Source organism: Mytilus trossulus, chromosome 4, assembly GCF_036588685.1.
Source record: "Mytilus trossulus isolate FHL-02 chromosome 4, PNRI_Mtr1.1.1.hap1, whole genome shotgun sequence".
In the NCBI taxonomy this organism is placed as follows: domain Eukaryota; kingdom Metazoa; phylum Mollusca; class Bivalvia; order Mytilida; family Mytilidae; genus Mytilus; species Mytilus trossulus.
In genome coordinates this window covers 51490065-51508975 of record NC_086376.1, presented here as the reverse complement: position 1 = coordinate 51508975, position 18911 = coordinate 51490065, and the positions used below count along the sequence as shown (strand labels likewise).

At 32.1% G+C, this 18911-nt stretch overlaps 1 long non-coding RNA gene across 1 annotated transcript in view; it reads left to right on the top strand.

The window, feature by feature from the left end:
* The window catches only part of LOC134715484 (uncharacterized), a 65025-nt gene that overhangs the window by 10070 nt on the left and 36044 nt on the right, over positions 1-18911 (top strand). The window lies entirely within an intron of this gene.

Here is an 18911-nt window from a genome sequence, read left to right as displayed (position 1 = left end):
GCACATTCCTTGTTGGCGCTGCTGTATATTTTACTGCGGAAAGTTTGTGTTGTTTAAACAATTGAGTTATTCTAAATTTTAATGAATCATAGTTAGATTTGCCATCTTCAAAAAAAAAAGTAGATATCCAAAATTTTTTAATCTTTTATCTTTAATTTTAAAAAAAGTCCATTGTACAGTTTTTTGTCCAATTAAGACCTGGACCAGACAACAGAAGGTAGTACTATGGTAATTTTAGACTTTCCCAGTCCATTTGAGGGTGTGGTATTATCTGCCACTATTTCCTTCCTAGGGGCGTTGTTCTATACATATACTCTGGCTGAATCCACCAATCGGAATTGGTGTGAAACAAGATCCAATAGTGCTGAAAGTAGAAAGCAGTATGAATATTGTAATCAAGAATTCTCTAGTCATTTTAATGGAATATTACTACCATACAGCTTCTTCCATCATTAAAAGCTAGGCTGGACAATAGAACCAATTGCGGTTCAATTAGCATTGTGGTAATTTTCCCCTTTTCCAGTCTAGTTTTAAGGGGCTGTAATATCTGCCTCTGTTTTTATTTTGATGGTTTTTCTTCAAAGGTTCAAATAAAAACAATGCATGAAGCTTTAACATTTTTGATGTTTCAAACAATAATTCAATTCTTTTCATTGCACATTACTTGTTGGCGCTGCTGTATATTTTACCGCGGAAAGTTTGTGTTGTTTAAACAATTGAGTTATTCTAAATTTTAATGAATCATAGTTAGATTTGCCATCTTCAAAAAAAAAAGTAGATATCCAAAATTTTTTAATCTTTTATCTTTAATTTAAAAAAAAATCCATTGTACAGTTTTTTGTCCAATTAAGACCTGGGCAAGTCAACAGAAGGTGGTATTATGGTAATTTTAGACTTTTCCAGTCCATTTGATAGTGTGGTATTATCTGCAGCTATTTCCTTCCTAAGGGCGTTGTTCCATACATATACTCTGGCTGAATCCACCAATCGGAATTGGTGTGAAACAAGATCCAATAGTGCTGAAAGTAGAAAGCAGTATGAAAATGGTAATCAAGAATTCTCTAGTCATTTTAATGGAATATTACTACCATACAGCTTCTTCCATCATTAAAAGCTAGGCTGGACAATAGAACCAATTGCGGTTCAATTAGCATTATGTTAATTTTCCCCTTTTCCAGTCTAGTTTTAAGGGGCTGTAATATCTGCCACTGTTTTTATTTTGATGGTTTTTTTTCAAAGGTTCAAATAAAAACAATGCATGAAGCTTTAACATTTTTGATGTTTCAAACAATAATTCAATTCTTTTCATTGCACATTCCTTGTTGGCGCTGCTGTATATTTTACTTCAGAAAGTTTGTGTTGTTTAAACAATTGAGTTATTCTAAATTTTAATGAATCATAGTAAGATTTGCCATCTTCAAAAAAAAAAAGTAGATATCCATAATTTTTTAATCTTTATCTTTAATTTAAAAAAAAGTCCATTGTACAGTTTTTTGTCCAATTAAGACCTGGGCAAGTCAACAGAAGGTAGTATTATGGTAATTTTAGACTTTCCCAGTCCATTTGATGGTGTGGTATTATCTGCAGCTATTTCCTTCCTAAGGGCGTTGTTCCATACAAATACTCTGGCTGAATCCACCAATCGGAATTGGTGTGAAACAAGATCCAATAGTGCTGAAAGTAGAAAGCAGTATGAATATTGTAATCAAGAATTCTCTAGTAATTTTAATGGAATATTACTACCATACAGCTTCTTCCATAATTAAAAGCTAGGCTGGACAATAGAACCAATTGCTGTTCAATTAGTATTATGGTAATTTTCTCCTTTTCCAGTCTAGTTTTAAGGTGCTGTAATATCTGCCACTGTTTTTATTTTGATGGCTTTTTTTCAAAGGTTCAAATAAAAACAATGCACGAAGCTTTAACATTTTTGATGTTTCAAACAATAATTCAATTCTTTTCATTGCACATTCCTTGTTGGCGCTGCTGTATATTTTACTGCGGAAAGTTTGTGTTGTTTAAACAATTGAGTTATTCTAAATTTTAATGAATCATAGTTAGATTTGCCATCTTCAAAAAAAAGTAGATATCCAAAATTTTTTAATCTTTTATCTTTAATTTAAAAAAAAATCCATTGTACAGTTTTTTGTCCAATTAAGACCTGGGCAAGTCAACAGAAGGTGGTATTATGGTAATTTTAGACTTTTCCAGTCCATTTGATGGTGTGGTATTATCTGCAGCTATTTCCTTCCTAAGGGCGTTGTTCCATACATATACTCTGGCTGAATCCACCAATCGGAATTGGTGTGAAACAAGATCCAATAGTGCTGAAAGTAGAAAGCAGTATGAAAATGGTAATTAAGAATTCTCTAGTCATTTTAATGGAATATTACTACCATACAACTTCTTCCATCATTAAAAGCTAGGCTGCACAATAGAACCAATTGCGGTTCAATTAGCATTATGGTAATTTTCCCCTTTTCCAGTCTAGTTTTAAGGGGCTGTAATATCTGCCACTGTTTTTATTTTGATGGTTTTTTTCAAAGGTTCAAATAAAAACAATGCATGAATCTTTAACATTTTTGATGTTTCAAACAATAATTCAATTCTTTTCATTGCACATTACTTGTTGGCGCTGCTGTATATTTTACTGCGGAAAGTTTGTGTTGTTTAAACAATTGAGTTATTCTAAATTTTAATGAATCATAGTTAGATTTGCCATCTTCAAAAAAAAAAGTAGATATCCAAAATTTTTTAATCTTTTATCTTTAATTTAAAAAAATCCATTGTACAGTTTTTTGTCCAATTAAGACCTGGGCAAGTCAACAGAAGGTAGTATTATGGTAATTTTAGACTTTCCCAGTCCATTTGATGGTGTGGTATTATCTGCAGCTATTTCCTTCCTAAGGGCGTTGTTCCATACATATACTCTGGCTGAATCCACCAATCGGAATTGGTGTGAAACAAGATCCAATAGTGCTGAAAGTAGAAAGCAGTATGAATATTGTAATCAAGAATTCTCTAGTAATTTTAATGGAATATTACTACCATACAGCTTCTTCCATCATTAAAAGCTAGGCTGGACAATAGAACCAATTGCTGTTCAATTAGTATTATGGTAATTTTCCCCTTTTCCAGTCTAGTTTTAAGGTGCTGTAATATCTGCCACTGTTTTTATTTTGATGGCTTTTTTTCAAAGGTTCAAATAAAAACAATGCACGAAGCTTTAACATTTTTGATGTTTCAAACAATAATTCAATTCTTTTCATTGCACATTCCTTGTTGGCGCTGCTGTATATTTTACTGCGGAAAGTTTGTGTTGTTTAAACAATTGAGTTATTCTAAATTTTAATGAATCATAGTTAGATTTGCCATCTTCAAAAAAAAAAGTAGATATCCAAAATTTTTTAATCTTTTATCTTTAATTTAAAAAAAAGTCCATTGTACAGTTTTTTGTCCAATTATGACCTGGACCAGACAACAGAAGGTAGTACTATGGTAATTTTAGACTTTCCCAGTCCATTTGAGGGTGTGGTATTATCTGCCACTATTTCCTTCCTAGGGGCGTTGTTCTATACATATACTCTGGCTGAATCCACCAATCGGAATTGGTGTGAAACAAGATCCAATAGTGCTGAAAGTAGAAAGCAGTATGAATATTGTAATCAAGAATTCTCTAGTCATTTTAATGGAATATTACTACAATACAGCTTCTTCCATCATTAAAAGCTAGGCTGGACAATAGAACCAATTGCGGTTCAATTAGCATTGTGGTAATTTTCCCTTTTTCCAGTCTAGTTTTAAGGGGCTGTAATATCTGCCTCTGTTTTTATTTTGATGGTTTTTCTTCAAAGGTTCAAATAAAAACAATGCATGAAGCTTTAACATTTTTGATGTTTCAAACAATAATTCAATTCTTTTCATTGCACATTACTTGTTGGCGCTGCTGTATATTTTACCGCGGAAAGTTTGTGTTGTTTAAACAATTGAGTTATTCTAAATTTTAATGAATCATAGTTAGATTTGCCATCTTCAAAAAAAAAAGTAGATATCCAAAATTTTTTAATCTTTTATCTTTAATTTAAAAAAAAATCCATTGTACAGTTTTTTGTCCAATTAAGACCTGGGCAAGTCAACAGAAGGTGGTATTATGGTAATTTTAGACTTTTCCAGTCCATTTGATGGTGTGGTATTATCTGCAGCTATTTCCTTCCTAAGGGCGTTGTTCCATACATATACTCTGGCTGAATCCACCAATCGGAATTGGTGTGAAACAAGATCCAATAGTGCTGAAAGTAGAAAGCAGTATGAAAATGGTAATCAAGAATTCTCTAGTCATTTTAATGGAATATTACTACCATACAGCTTCTTCCATCATTAAAAGCTAGGCTGGATAATAGAACCAATTGCGGTTCAATTAGCATTATGTTAATTTTCCCCTTTTCCAGTCTAGTTTTAAGGGGCTGTAATATCTGCCACTGTTTTTATTTTGATGGTTTTTTTTCAAAGGTTCAAATAAAAACAATGCATGAAGCTTTAACATTTTTGATGTTTCAAACAATAATTCAATTCTTTTCATTGCACATTCCTTGTTGGCGCTGCTGTATATTTTACTTCAGAAAGTTTGTGTTGTTTAAACAATTGAGTTATTCTAAATTTTAATGAATCATAGTTAGATTTGCCATCTTCAAAAAAAAAAAGTAGATATCCATAATTTTTTAATCTTTATGTTTAATTTAAAAAAAAGTCCATTGTACAGTTTTTTGTCCAATTAAGACCTGGGCAAGTCAACAGAAGGTAGTATTATGGTAATTTTAGACTTTCCCAGTCCATTTGATGGTGTGGTATTATCTGCAGCTATTTCCTTCCTAAGGGCGTTGTTCCATACAAATACTCTGGCTGAATCCACCAATCGGAATTGGTGTGAAACAAGATCCAATAGTGCTGAAAGTAGAAAGCAGTATGAATATTGTAATCAAGAATTCTCTAGTAATTTTAATGGAATATTACTACCATACAGCTTCTTCCATCATTAAAAGCTAGGCTGGACAATAGAACCAATTGCTGTTCAATTAGTATTATGGTAATTTTCTCCTTTTCCAGTCTAGTTTTAAGGTGCTGTAATATCTGCCACTGTTTTTATTTTGATGGCTTTTTTTCAAAGGTTCAAATAAAAACAATGCACGAAGCTTTAACATTTTTGATGTTTCAAACAATAATTCAATTCTTTTCATTGCACATTCCTTGTTGGCGCTGCTGTATATTTTACTGCGGAAAGTTTGTGTTGTTTAAACAAATGAGTTATTCTAAATTTTAATGAATCATAGTTAGATTTGCCATCTTCAAAAAAAAGTAGATATCCAAAATTTTTTAATCTTTTATCTTTAATTTAAAAAAAAATCCATTGTACAGTTTTTTGTCCAATTAAGACCTGGGCAAGTCAACAGAAGGTGGTATTATGGTAATTTTAGACTTTTCCAGTCCATTTGATGGTGTGGTATTATCTGCAGCTATTTCCTTCCTAAGGGCGTTGTTCCATACATATACTCTGGCTGAATCCACCAATCGGAATTGGTGTGAAACAAGATCCAATAGTGCTGAAAGTAGAAAGCAGTATGAAAATGGTAATCAAGAATTCTCTAGTCATTTTAATGGAATATTACTACCATACAGCTTCTTCCATCATTAAAAGCTAGGCTGGACAATAGAACCAATTGCGGTTCAATTAGCATTATGTTAATTTTCCCCTTTTCCAGTCTAGTTTTAAGGGGCTGTAATATCTGCCACTGTTTTTATTTTGATGGTTTTTTTTCAAAGGTTCAAATAAAAACAATGCATGAAGCTTTAACATTTTTGATGTTTCAAACAATAATTCAATTCTTTTCATTGCACATTCCTTGTTGGCGCTGCTGTATATTTTACTTCAGAAAGTTTGTGTTGTTTAAACAATTGAGTTATTCTAAATTTTAATGAATCATAGTTAGATTTGCTATCTTCAAAAAAAAAAAGTAGATATCCATAATTTTTTAATCTTTATCTTTAATTTAAAAAAAAGTCCATTGTACAGTTTTTTGTCCAATTAAGACCTGGGCAAGTCAACAGAAGGTAGTATTATGGTAATTTTAGACTTTCCCAGTCCATTTGAGGGTGTGGTATTATCTGCCACTATTTCCTTCCTAGGGGCGATGTTCTATACATATACTCTGGCTGAATCCACCAATCGGAATTGGTGTGAAACAAGATCCAATAGTGCTGAAAGTAGAAAGCAGTATGAATATTGTAATCAAGAATTCTCTAGTGATTTTAATGGAATATTACTACCATACAGCTTCTTCCATCATTAAAAGCTAGGCTGGACAATAGAACCAATCGCGGTTCAATTAGCATTATGGTAATTTTCCCCTTTTCCAGTCTAGTTTTAAGGGGCTGTAATATCTGCCACTGTTTTTATTTTGATGGTTTTTTTCAAAGGTTCAAATAAAAACAATGCATGAATCTTTAACATTTTTGATGTTTCAAACAATAATTCAATTCTTTTCATTGCACATTACTTGTTGGCGCTGCTGTATATTTTACCGCGGAAAGTTTGTGTTGTTTAAACAATTGAGTTATTCTAAATTTTAATGAATCGTAGTTAGATTTGCCATCTTCAAAAAAAAAGTAGATATCCAAAATTTTTTAATCTTTTATCTTTAATTTAAAAAAAAGTCCATTGTACAGTTTTTTGTCCAATTAAGACCTGGGCAAGTCAACAGAAGGTAGTATTATGGTAATTTTAGACTTTCCCAATCCATTTGATGGTGTGGTATTATCTGCAGCTATTTCCTTCCTAAGGGCGTTGTTCCATACATATACTCTGGCTGAATCCACCAATAGGAATTGGTGTGAAACAAGATCCAATAGTGCTGAAAGTAGAAAGCAGTATGAATATTGTAATCAAGAATTCTCTAGTCATTTTAATGGAATATTACTACCATACAGCTTCTTCCATCATTAAAAGCTAGGCTGGACAATAGAACCAATTGCGGTTCAATTAGCATTATGGTAATTTTCCCCTTTTCCAGTCTAGTTTTAAGGGGCTGTAATATCTGCCACTGTTTTTATTTTGATGGTTTTTTTCAAAGGTTCAAATAAAAACAATGCATGAATCTTTAACATTTTTGATGTTTCAAACAATAATTCAATTCTTTTCATTGCACATTACTTGTTGGCGCTGCTGTATATTTTACTGCGGAAAGTTTGTGTTGTTTAAACAATTGAGTTATTCTAAATTTTAATGAATCATAGTTAGATTTGCCATCTTCAAAAAAAAAAGTAGATATCCAAAATTTTTTAATCTTTTATCTTTAATTTAAAAAAATCCATTGTACAGTTTTTTGTCCAATTAAGACCTGGGCAAGTCAACAGAAGGTAGTATTATGGTAATTTTAGACTTTCCCAGTCCATTTGATGGTGTGGTATTATCTGCAGCTATTTCCTTCCTAAGGGCGTTGTTCCATACATATACTCTGGCTGAATCCACCAATCGGAATTGGTGTGAAACAAGATCCAATAGTGCTGAAAGTAGAAAGCAGTATGAATATTGTAATCAAGAATTCTCTAGTAATTTTAATGGAATATTACTACCATACAGCTTCTTCCATCATTAAAAGCTAGGCTGGACAATAGAACCAATTGCTGTTCAATTAGTATTATGGTAATTTTCCCCTTTTCCAGTCTAGTTTTAAGGTGCTGTAATATCTGCCACTGTTTTTATTTTGATGGCTTTTTTTCAAAGGTTCAAATAAAAACAATGCACGAAGCTTTAACATTTTTGATGTTTCAAACAATAATTCAATTCTTTTCATTGCACATTCCTTGTTGGCGCTGCTGTATATTTTACTGCGGAAAGTTTGTGTTGTTTAAACAATTGAGTTATTCTAAATTTTAATGAATCATAGTTAGATTTGCCATCTTCAAAAAAAAAAGTAGATATCCAAAATTTTTTAATCTTTTATCTTTAATTTAAAAAAAAGTCCATTGTACAGTTTTTTGTCCAATTATGACCTGGACCAGACAACAGAAGGTAGTACTATGGTAATTTTAGACTTTCCCAGTCCATTTGAGGGTGTGGTATTATCTGCCACTATTTCCTTCCTAGGGGCGTTGTTCTATACATATACTCTGGCTGAATCCACCAATCGGAATTGGTGTGAAACAAGATCCAATAGTGCTGAAAGTAGAAAGCAGTATGAATATTGTAATCAAGAATTCTCTAGTCATTTTAATGGAATATTACTACAATACAGCTTCTTCCATCATTAAAAGCTAGGCTGGACAATAGAACCAATTGCGGTTCAATTAGCATTGTGGTAATTTTCCCCTTTTCCAGTCTAGTTTTAAGGGGCTGTAATATCTGCCTCTGTTTTTATTTTGATGGTTTTTCTTCAAAGGTTCAAATAAAAACAATGCATGAAGCTTTAACATTTTTGATGTTTCAAACAATAATTCAATTCTTTTCATTGCACATTACTTGTTGGCGCTGCTGTATATTTTACCGCGGAAAGTTTGTGTTGTTTAAACAATTGAGTTATTCTAAATTTTAATGAATCATAGTTAGATTTGCCATCTTCAAAAAAAAAAGTAGATATCCAAAATTTTTTAATCTTTTATCTTTAATTTAAAAAAAAATCCATTGTACAGTTTTTTGTCCAATTAAGACCTGGGCAAGTCAACAGAAGGTGGTATTATGGTAATTTTAGACTTTTCCAGTCCATTTGATGGTGTGGTATTATCTGCAGCTATTTCCTTCCTAAGGGCGTTGTTCCATACATATACTCTGGCTGAATCCACCAATCGGAATTGGTGTGAAACAAGATCCAATAGTGCTGAAAGTAGAAAGCAGTATGAAAATGGTAATCAAGAATTCTCTAGTCATTTTAATGGAATATTACTACCATACAGCTTCTTCCATCATTAAAAGCTAGGCTGGATAATAGAACCAATTGCGGTTCAATTAGCATTATGTTAATTTTCCCCTTTTCCAGTCTAGTTTTAAGGGGCTGTAATATCTGCCACTGTTTTTATTTTGATGGTTTTTTTTCAAAGGTTCAAATAAAAACAATGCATGAAGCTTTAACATTTTTGATGTTTCAAACAATAATTCAATTCTTTTCATTGCACATTCCTTGTTGGCGCTGCTGTATATTTTACTTCAGAAAGTTTGTGTTGTTTAAACAATTGAGTTATTCTAAATTTTAATGAATCATAGTTAGATTTGCCATCTTCAAAAAAAAAAAGTAGATATCCATAATTTTTTAATCTTTATCTTTAATTTAAAAAAAAGTCCATTGTACAGTTTTTTGTCCAATTAAGACCTGGGCAAGTCAACAGAAGGTAGTATTATGGTAATTTTAGACTTTCCCAGTCCATTTGATGGTGTGGTATTATCTGCAGCTATTTCCTTCCTAAGGGCGTTGTTCCATACAAATACTCTGGCTGAATCCACCAATCGGAATTGGTGTGAAACAAGATCCAATAGTGCTGAAAGTAGAAAGCAGTATGAATATTGTAATCAAGAATTCTCTAGTAATTTTAATGGAATATTACTACCATACAGCTTCTTCCATCATTAAAAGCTAGGCTGGACAATAGAACCAATTGCTGTTCAATTAGTATTATGGTAATTTTCTCCTTTTCCAGTCTAGTTTTAAGGTGCTGTAATATCTGCCACTGTTTTTATTTTGATGGCTTTTTTTCAAAGGTTCAAATAAAAACAATGCACGAAGCTTTAACATTTTTGATGTTTCAAACAATAATTCAATTCTTTTCATTGCACATTCCTTGTTGGCGCTGCTGTATATTTTACTGCGGAAAGTTTGTGTTGTTTAAACAAATGAGTTATTCTAAATTTTAATGAATCATAGTTAGATTTGCCATCTTCAAAAAAAAGTAGATATCCAAAATTTTTTAATCTTTTATCTTTAATTTAAAAAAAAATCCATTGTACAGTTTTTTGTCCAATTAAGACCTGGGCAAGTCAACAGAAGGTGGTATTATGGTAATTTTAGACTTTTCCAGTCCATTTGATGGTGTGGTATTATCTGCAGCTATTTCCTTCCTAAGGGCGTTGTTCCATACATATACTCTGGCTGAATCCACCAATCGGAATTGGTGTGAAACAAGATCCAATAGTGCTGAAAGTAGAAAGCAGTATGAAAATGGTAATCAAGAATTCTCTAGTCATTTTAATGGAATATTACTACCATACAGCTTCTTCCATCATTAAAAGCTAGGCTGGACAATAGAACCAATTGCGGTTCAATTAGCATTATGTTAATTTTCCCCTTTTCCAGTCTAGTTTTAAGGGGCTGTAATATCTGCCACTGTTTTTATTTTGATGGTTTTTTTTCAAAGGTTCAAATAAAAACAATGCATGAAGCTTTAACATTTTTGATGTTTCAAACAATAATTCAATTCTTTTCATTGCACATTCCTTGTTGGCGCTGCTGTATATTTTACTTCAGAAAGTTTGTGTTGTTTAAACAATTGAGTTATTCTAAATTTTAATGAATCATAGTTAGATTTGCTATCTTCAAAAAAAAAAAGTAGATATCCATAATTTTTTAATCTTTATCTTTAATTTAAAAAAAAGTCCATTGTACAGTTTTTTGTCCAATTAAGACCTGGGCAAGTCAACAGAAGGTAGTATTATGGTAATTTTAGACTTTCCCAGTCCATTTGAGGGTGTGGTATTATCTGCCACTATTTCCTTCCTAGGGGCGATGTTCTATACATATACTCTGGCTGAATCCACCAATCGGAATTGGTGTGAAACAAGATCCAATAGTGCTGAAAGTAGAAAGCAGTATGAATATTGTAATCAAGAATTCTCTAGTGATTTTAATGGAATATTACTACCATACAGCTTCTTCCATCATTAAAAGCTAGGCTGGACAATAGAACCAATCGCGGTTCAATTAGCATTATGGTAATTTTCCCCTTTTCCAGTCTAGTTTTAAGGGGCTGTAATATCTGCCACTGTTTTTATTTTGATGGTTTTTTTCAAAGGTTCAAATAAAAACAATGCATGAATCTTTAACATTTTTGATGTTTCAAACAATAATTCAATTCTTTTCATTGCACATTACTTGTTGGCGCTGCTGTATATTTTACCGCGGAAAGTTTGTGTTGTTTAAACAATTGAGTTATTCTAAATTTTAATGAATCGTAGTTAGATTTGCCATCTTCAAAAAAAAAGTAGATATCCAAAATTTTTTAATCTTTTATCTTTAATTTAAAAAAAAGTCCATTGTACAGTTTTTTGTCCAATTAAGACCTGGGCAAGTCAACAGAAGGTAGTATTATGGTAATTTTAGACTTTCCCAATCCATTTGATGGTGTGGTATTATCTGCAGCTATTTCCTTCCTAAGGGCGTTGTTCCATACATATACTCTGGCTGAATCCACCAATAGGAATTGGTGTGAAACAAGATCCAATAGTGCTGAAAGTAGAAAGCAGTATGAATATTGTAATCAAGAATTCTCTAGTCATTTTAATGGAATATTACTACCATACAGCTTCTTCCATCATTAAAAGCTAGGCTGGACAATAGAACCAATTGCGGTTCAATTAGCATTATGGTAATTTTCCCCTTTTCCAGTCTAGTTTTAAGGGGCTGTAATATCTGCCACTGTTTTTATTTTGATGGTTTTTTTCAAAGGTTCAAATAAAAACAATGCATGAATCTTTAACATTTTTGATGTTTCAAACAATAATTCAATTCTTTTCATTGCACATTACTTGTTGGCGCTGCTGTATATTTTACCGCGGAAAGTTTGTGTTGTTTAAACAATTGAGTTATTCTAAATTTTAATGAATCATAGTTAGATTTGCCATCTTCAAAAAAAAAAGTAGATATCCAAAATTTTTGAATCTTTTATCTTTAATTTAAAAAAAAATCCATTGTACAGTTTTTTGTCCAATTAAGACCTGGGCAAGTCAACAGAAGGTAGTATTATGGTAATTTGAGACTTTCCCAGTCCATTTGATGGTGTGGTATTATCTGGAGCTATTTCCTTCCTAAGGGCGTTGTTCCATACATATACTCTGGCTGAATCCACCAATCGGAATTGGTGTGAAACAAGATCCAATAGTGCTGAAAGTAGAAAGCAGTATGAATATTGTAATCAAGAATTCTCTAGTCATTTTAATGGAATATTACTACCATACAGCTTCTTCCATCATTAAAAGCTAGGCTGGACAATAGAACCAATTGCGGTTCAATTAGTATTATGGTAATTTTCTCCTTTTCCAGTCTAGTTTTAAGGTGCTGTAATATCTGCCACTGTTTTTATTTTGATGGTTTTTTTTCAAAGGTTCAAATAAAAACAATGCATGAAGCTTTAACATTTTTGATGTTTCAAACAATAATTCAATTCTTTTCATTGCACATTCCTTGTTGGCGCTGCTGTATATTTTACTGCGGAAAGTTTGTGTTGTTTAAACAATTGAGTTATTCTAAATTTTAATGAATCATAGTTAGATTTGCCATCTTCAAAGAAAAAAGTAGATATCCAAAATTTTTTAATCTTATATCTTTAATTTAAAAAAAAGTCCATTGTACAGTTTTTTGTCCAATTAAGACCTGGACAAGACAACAGAAGGTAGTACTATGGTAATTTTAGACTTTCCCAGTCCATTTGATGGTGTGGTATTATCTGCCACTATTTCCTTCCTAGGCGCGATGTTCTATACATATACTCTGGCTGAATCCACCAATCAGAATTGGTGTGAAACAAGATCCAATAGTGCTGAAAGTAGAAAGCAGTATGAATATTGTAATCAAGAATTCTCTAGTGATTTTAATGGAATATTACTACCATACAGCTTCTTCCATCATTAAAAGCTAGGCTGGACAATAGAACCAATTGCGGTTCAATTAGCATTATGGTAATTTTCCCCTTTTCCAGTCTAGTTTTAAGGGGCTGTAATATCTGCCACTGTTTTTATTTTGATGGTTTTTTTCAAAGGTTCAAATAAAAACAATGCATGAAGCTTTAACATTTTTGATGTTTCAAACAATAATTCAATTCTTTTCATTGCACATTCCTTGTTGGCGCTGCTGTATATTTTACTGTGGAAAGTTTGTGTTGTTTAAACAATTGAGTTCTTCTAAATTTTAATGAATCATAGTTAAATTTGCCATCTTCAAAAAAAAAAAGTAGATATCCAAAATTTTTTAATCTTTTATCTTTAATTTAAAAAAAAGTCCATTGTTCAGTTTTTTGTCCAATTAAGACCTGGGCAAGACAACAGAAGGTAGTATTATGGTAATTTGAGACCTTCCCAGTCCATTTGATGGTGTGGTATTATCTGCAGCTATTTCCTTCCTAAGGGTGTTGTTCTATACATATACTCTGGCTGAATCCAACAATAGGAATTGGTGTGAAACAAGATCCAATAGTGCTGAAAGTAGAAAGCAGTATGAATATTGTAATCAAGAATTCTCTAGTCATTTTAATGGAATATTACTACCATACAGCTTCTTCCATCATTAAAAGCTAGGCTGCACAATAGAACCAATTGCGGTTCAATTAGCATTATGGTAATTTTCCCCTTTTCCAGTCTAGTTTTAAGGGGCTGTAAAATCTGCCACTGTTTTTATTTTGATGGCTTTTTTTCAAAGGTTCAAATAAAAACAATGCATGAAGTTTTAACATTTTTGATGTTTCAAACAATAATTCAATTCTTTTCATTGCACATTTTCTGTTGGCGCTGCGGTATATTTTACTGCGGAAAGTTTGTGTTGTTTAAACAATTGAGTTATTCTAAATTTTAATGAATCATAGTTGAATTTGCCATCTTCAAAAAAAAAAGTAGATATCCAAAATATTTTAATCTTTTATCTTTAATTTAAAAAAAGTCCATTGTACAGTTTTTTGTCCAATTAAGACCTGGGCAAGACAACAGAAGGTAGTATTATGGTAATTTTAGACTTTTCCAGTCCATTTGATGTTGTGGTATTATCTGCAGCTATTTCCTTCCTAAGGGTGTTGTTCCATACATATACTCTGGCTGAATCCACCAATCGGAATTGATGTGAAACAAGATCCAATAGTGCTAAAAGTAGAAAGCCGTATGAATATTGTAATCAAGAATTCTCTAGTGATTTTAATGGAATATTACTACCATACAGCTTCTTCCATCATTAAAAGCTAGGCTGGACAATAGAACCAATTGCGGTTCAATTAGCATTATGGTAATTTTCCCCTTTTCCAGTCTAGTTTTAAGGGGCTGTAAAATCTGCCACTGTTTTTATTTTGATGGCTTTTTTTCAAAGGTTCAAATAAAAACAATGCATGAAGTTTTAACATTTTTGATGTTTCAAACAATAATTCAATTCTTTTCATTGCACATTCCTTGTTTGCGCTGCTGTATATTTTACTGCGGAAAGTTTGTGTTGTTTAAACAATTGAGTTATTCTAAATTTTAATGAATCATATCTTCAAAAAAAAAAGTAGATATCCAAAAATTTTTAATCTTTTATCTTTAATTTAAAAAAAGTCCATTGTACAGTTTTTTGTCCAATTAAGACCTGGGCAAGAAAACACAAGGTAGTATTATAGTAATTTTAGACTTTCCCAGTCCATTTGATGGTGTGGTATTATCTGCAGCTATTTCCTTCCTAAGGGCATTGTTCCATACATATACTCTGGCTAAATCCACCAATCAGAATTGGTGTGAAACAAGATCCAATAGTGCTGAAAGTAGAAAGCAGTATGAATATTGTAATCAAGAATTCTCTAGTGATTTTAATGGAATATTACTACCATACAGCTTCTTCCATCATTAAAAGCTAGGCTGGACAATAGAACCAATTGTGGTTCAATTAGCATTATGGTAATTTTTACCTTTCCAGTCTAGTTAGCTCACCTGATATGAAAGGTCAAGTGAGCTTTTCTCATCACTTGGCGTCTGTCGTCCGTCGTCCGTAAACTTTTACAAAAATCTTCTCCTCTGAAACTACTGGACCAAATTATACCAAACTTGGCCACAATCATCTTTGGGGTCTGTAGTTTAAAAAATGTGTCCGGTGACCTGGCCATCTAACCAAGATGGCCGCCATGGCCAAAAATAGAACACAGGGGTAAAATGTAAATTTTGGCTTATATCTTTGAAACCAAAACATTTAGAGAAAATCTGACAAAGGGTAAAATTGTTGATCAGGTCATGATCTATCTGCCCTGAAATTTTCAGATGAATCAGACAACTCGTTGTTAGGTTGCTGCCCCTGAATTGGTTATTTTGTTGAAATTTTGCTGTTTTTGGTTATAATCTTGAATACTATTATAGATAGAGTTAAACTGTAAACAGCAATAATGTTCAGCAAAGTAAAACCTACAAATAAGTCAACATGACCAAAATTGTCAGTCAACCCCTTAAGGAGTTATTGCCCTTTATAGTCAAATTTTAACAAATTTTCGTCAGTTTTTGTAACTTGTACAAAAATCTTCTTCTCTGTTCTCTGAAACTACATGGCCAAATTAAACCAAACTTGGCCATAATTATCATTGTGGTATATTGTTTAAAAAATGTGTCTGATGACACCGCCTACCAAACAAAATGGCCGACATGGCTAAAATTAGAACATAGTGATAAAATGCAGTTTTTGATTTATATCTTTAAAACTAAGACATTTAGGGCAAATCTTTCAAGATTTAAATGTCCATCAGAATAAGATCTATCCCCTTGCAAATTTTCAGATGAATCTGACAACTCGTTGTTGGGTTGCTGCCCTAAAATTGGTAATTTTAAGGAAATTTTGCAGTTTTTGGTTATTATCTTGAATACTATTATAGATGGAGATAAACTGTAAACAGCAATTTTGTTCAGCAAAGTAGGATCTAAAAATAAGTCAACATGATAAAAATTGTAAGAGTACCCCTTAAGGAGTTATTGTCCTTTATAGTCAATTTTGAACAACTTTTCGTCATTTTTGTAACTTGTACAAACATTTTCTTTTTCTAAAACTATGGGCCATATTAAACTCAACGTGGCCACACTCATTACTATGGTATCTATTTAAAAAAAGTGTCTAATAACCCCATCTACCAACCAAGATGACCGACATCAGTAAATGCAGTAACATGTGAGCGACACAGGCTCTTGAGAGCCTCTAGTTTTATACTGCAACTGTGCCATTTTTAAAGTTAAATTGAATTTGCTGTACTGATAAAGATTTATAATCTGCAATCACAGACTGTTAAACAACTTGTTTCACCTACGTTAGTAGAGGGGCATTATGTTTTCTGGTCTGTGGCTCTGTTTGTCTGTTCATTCATCCGTTTGTTTGTTTGTCTGTCCGTTAGTTTGTTCGTTTGTTTGTTTGTCCGTCCGTTTGTTTGTTTGTCAGTTTGTTCGTTCATCCTGCTTCAGGTTAAAGTTTTTGGTCAAGGTAGATTCTGATGAAGGTGAAGTCCAATCAACTTGAAACTTTAAGTACACTTGTTGCTTATGATATGATCTTTCTAATTTTAAAGCCAAATTAGACTTTTGGCCCCAATTTCATGGTCCATTAAACATAGAAATTGAAAGTGTGAGTTTCAGGTTAAAGTTTTTGGTCAAGGTAGTTTTTTGATGAAATTGAAGTCAAATCAACTTGAAACACTTATTGCTTACAAAATGTAATGTTTTTTTTCGTTCTCAATTCTATTCTGTATGTTATTGTGATTTAAAGCTTTATTCTATACCTAGTTTTATTTGAAAAATAAATAAATAAATGCCTTCAAACGACATATGTATATGGGAATTTCAACATTTACTATTTCATTATGGATTTATAAATACATTTATCTTAATTTAGCAGAAAAGGATTTGCAGAACAGGATGCAACCCTCTGGCGCACTGTGAAAAGTCGTAAGGTTGTAAGTCCCTGGCGTAGATGGAAAATGCTCGTAAACTTGGCCTGCTGCAAATCAAATTATGCACATGTTTTTTTTGTGAGGATGGGTAGGAGGGAACATTTCATTAAAAATTAGACTTGTATGCATGTTGTTTTGTGAGGTATTTCAATAGTAAATTCATTTGTTTTTCTTTCTCATTTCTATTCTGTATGTTATTGTGATAATTTAAATGCTCTATTCTATACCTGTTTTTATTTGAAAAATATATAAATAAATGCTTTCAAACGACATGTGTATATGGGAATTTCAACATTTACTATTTCATTATGGATTTATAAATACATTTATCTTAATTTAGCAGAAAAGGATTTGCAGAACAGGATGCAACCCTCTGGCGCACTGTGAAAAGTCGTAAGGTTGTAAGTCCCTGGCGTAGATGGAAAATGCTCGTAAACTTGGCCTGCTGCAAATCAAATCTTGCACATGTTTTTTTGTGTGAGGGTGGGGAGGAGGGAACATTTCATTAAAAATAAGACTTGTATGCATGTCGTTTTGTGAGGTATATCAAAAGTTAATAAATTTGTTTTTCTTGTTTTTTTACTCTTCAAACATACAGACATTTCAAATAATTAGAAAAATATTCCTTTTTAAACTAAATTTATCACCAAAAAAGTAGTTATTACTTGTGAAATAAAAGGCTAGTTGTCAAAAGCAAATATTTTGCTTTTTTTTTTGGTCCAAATTCAATAATTACCTGATTTACTAAATCTGCACACTAGTTTCGTGATAATGGATGCCATGCTAAATTCTGAATTATACATGAGAAACTGAAATTAAAAATCATACTAGACTAACAAAGCCAGAGGCTGCTGACTTGGGACAGGCGCAAGATTGCAACAGGGTTAAACATGTTTTTAGCTCACCTGACCTGAAAAATATGCAACTAAAAAAAAGTCCAGAACCTAAAATTTTATGGTGCTGATTTCTATTTGGAAAACTAGATATAGCGATTCTTTTCATATGTCCTGATTTTCAAATGTATCGCAGGACTGGATTTGATTTAAGGTACCCATTCTGATAAGACTTGGCTGAGTAATTGTAAATTTATCACTGCCTTGAGCGGTTTTGAAAAAAAGTACAATTGTTTAGTCATAACATTATGATATCATTTGACAGAACTAGTGTTCTTACTAATCATTTTTTTTTTAAAACCACAAAGATTGTTTCCATGACATTTGGTATATGGATGTAAAACCCATGATTTAGGAAGACTTTTGTTTGACTGATAAAATAAGATGACTAGTGTTCGCACTGTTTATCTTATAACATTTTAACAACACTTTTACTTTTTGGGAATTGTGCCCCTTAAAATTGTTGATCAGGTCATCATCTATCTGCCCTGAAATTTTCAGATGAATCAGACAACTCGTTGTTAGGTTGCTGCCCCTGAATTGGTTATTTTGAGGAAATTTTGCTGTTTTTGGTTATTATCTTGAATACTTTTATAGATAGAGTTAAACTGTAAACAGCAATAATGTTCAGCAAAGTAAAACCTACAAATAAGTCAACATGACCAAAATTGTCAGTCAACCCCTTAAGGAGTTATTGCCCTTTATAGTCAAATTTTAACAAATTTTCGTCAGTTTTTGTAACTTGTACAAAAATCTTCTTCTCTGAAACTACATGGCCAAATTAAACCAAACTTGGCCATAATTATCATTGTGGTATATTGTTTAAAAAATGTGTCTGATGACACCGCCTACCAAACAAAATGGCCGCCATGGCTAAAATTAGAACATAGTGATAAAATGCAGTTTTTGATTTATATCTTTAAAACTAAGACATTTAGGGCAAATCTTTCAAGATTTAAATGTCCATCAGAATAAGATCTATCCCCTTGCAAATTTTCAGATCAATCTGACAACTTGTTGTTGGGTTGCTGCCCTAAAATTGGTAATTTTAAGGAAATTTTGCAGTTTTTGGTTATTATCTTGAATACTCTTATATTTAATGCGTTTCCCTCGGTT